The sequence below is a fragment of the Macrobrachium nipponense genome, chromosome 47, assembly GCF_015104395.2.
Source record: "Macrobrachium nipponense isolate FS-2020 chromosome 47, ASM1510439v2, whole genome shotgun sequence".
NCBI classification, from domain to species: domain Eukaryota; kingdom Metazoa; phylum Arthropoda; class Malacostraca; order Decapoda; family Palaemonidae; genus Macrobrachium; species Macrobrachium nipponense.
This window is the reverse complement of record NC_087222.1, coordinates 13,594,457-13,596,906: the sequence shown is the minus strand read 5'-3', so window position 1 is coordinate 13,596,906 and position 2,450 is coordinate 13,594,457. Positions and strand designations below refer to the sequence as shown.

The following is a 2,450-nucleotide window of genomic DNA, read 5'->3' as shown; positions in this document are numbered from 1 at the left end:
ATAAAATATATATAATATAGATATATATATATATATATATATATAGATAGCCTCGTATCAATAAAGGTAACATCAAATTTTACTCCTTAAAGTATCATTTAACGTTTCGCAAAAACCAAAACTAACTTTTATTTAGTCAATTTAAATTAATGTCTGGTATTCAATGACAAAAGTTTTTAAAAACGTAATAAATAAGACCCTATCCGAATTTATTTTATTATTATAAATATAAATCTATCATATATATATATTATATATGATATATATATATATATATTTTATTAATAATATTGCTACGTTTATAGAACGCCTAGCCTTCCCAGCAGAGTTTTAGTTTTTTGTTTAATTTAATAAAAGTAGCAGCCATGCCGTCTCTTGAAGCTACTGTTGTTGGGAGAGTGGGGATGTCGTAGGAATGATATTTCCGGTCTGACGGAAGCTTAGGGTAAGAGAGGCAGGTCACAAGAGTAGCTAGGCTTCGAGATGGATTTTAGGGACTTCTACAATAAGACCTATTTCCTTCCCAATTCTGCTGGCGTTGTGTTTACCACCTTTCAGGCAATGCTCGAGGCGGTTGTTGGAAGCCCCGTGATTCGAAAGCAAGGAGTATCGGTCTCAGTCGGCTGCTAGACGTGATCTCGGACAGAGGTCAAATTGCCAGCCTCCCAAAATTAGGCCTACCCACGTCGTGCTGGTGGACCCGGACCCCAGACCTGAACAGAGGTCGGACCGCATTCTTCTCCAAGGATACACAGAATATTGCATAAAGGTACGTCTGAAAGTGTAAACTTCAACCCAGCACCTTTTACTACCATACGACTCTTGCTAAATCATTTCCAATTCTTATTTTTACCCCTTCTACATCAGAAGCCTTTGTCCTCATCGGGCCACGTGCTCCCCTTTGTGACTTGTTAAAGACCAAGCTTTCGTGTATACCTCAGTGAACCATTCGAGTTTACCTTCCCCAATGTTAGGGAATTAATCAGCCTTAATCAAAGCAAGAAGTCATTTTTTCTTTTATGTCGTTTAATCTGGGATTCTTTTCCAGATTCCATGAGTCACGTGCCGTCTCTCTGCCGCAAGTGTGCATTAACCCACGTGAATGAAAACCAGCTTGAATTGAATGAGACTATAAGCCCCAACGTGGGGGCCCATATCATTTAACTTTTCTCCAGGCCAGCACGGGCCTTTGTGTAAATAAATAGTTTTAAAGTAACGAGCTGAGTTTTCTGGCGACCTTCCCTCTAGAGAAAGAAATCAATAATAATCAGTTTACGGTAAGTTCAAGCAATTCCCTCTTGAAATCCGTAAATTGCTTCCGTTTACGTATTCTAGTCTCTCACAAGGCCCTATATACGTAAGATTGGCGAATCTTGCCTGGATTGAACCTAGCTTGCTTAATAAAAAAAGCTTGTAAATCGCGTTATCCGTTGTAAAACGTAAACTGTAAATTATGTTACAAAGCGTAAATCAAGCACACTTGCAGGGAAAGAAGACACACTGACTCACGGTAAGGTATTCCATTCATTAATATGATTATTCTATAACCAATGTTAGCTTAAGGTACGTTTAAGTATTTTTATTGTAGAAGTGTTTAAAAGAGCGTAGGTAGAAATCTTATTATTGTAACGGCGAACGCGCCAGAGCTTTATTTTAGCGGCGAGCAAACAATTTGCCCCGCGAATTTTCTGTTACTTTGTGCTGTCCTCGTAGGAGCTCTCACGAACACGTGTGTAGGATAGATGCCAGAAAGGACCAGATCAAACTAGGAAGTGCTTTGCCAGGGTTTATTGCTGTGTTTGAAAGCCTAGCTAGTTAGGAGTGTTTTACTAATAGTTACGGCAAAAGAATGTGACAATTAATTGTCTGTGATATGTTAGGGTATTCATTTTTAACTTAGTTTTCATTCCAAGTGTTGGTAACCGCTTACCTCTCGGCTAATTCAGCTTCGCGCTCTCTCGCGCCTGCGCGGTCTCAACCAACCTTCGTCTCATTCACAGCGGCAGCCATGTTTTTATCCCTTTAAACATTACCTAAACAATTTAAGCAAAGTAACGTAAGTCTCGAAGTTTTAACGTAAATAATATCGATCTCGGTACTAGTATCTATCGTCCTGCCAGAGAAATTAACGTAATTCGCCTTTAATAAGAAACTAAAAGTTCGTGTTGTAAATTACCTACGCATTTACAGAGAATCAGCTGTTTTGAACGACATGCTGTGCGCTCACATGTTTCACCTCGCATCGCTCACTCGCGCGCTGAGCGAAAATTTCATTTCACTTAACGTAACCTCATTTACAATTGTTTGCTAACATCGTTTTAAAATCCTTACCGTCATTTCACTGTTCACGGGGACCTAGCAATTCTTTCATAAAAAACGTTAACGTAAGTAAATCATTTAACGCAAGTTGCGTCATATTAAACGAACATTAGTAGTTCAATTCAAATATA

At 38.7% G+C, this 2,450-nt stretch overlaps 1 long non-coding RNA gene across 1 annotated transcript; it reads left to right on the top strand.

The window, feature by feature from the left end:
- The first annotated feature begins 538 nt into the window (after positions 1-538).
- LOC135204453 (uncharacterized) lies at positions 539-1,216 on the top strand. Its single transcript, XR_010312229.1, has 2 exons — positions 539-769; positions 1,049-1,216. It is a non-coding gene; the product is annotated as an uncharacterized LOC135204453 (long non-coding RNA).
- Positions 1,217-2,450: the final 1,234 nt, after the last annotated feature.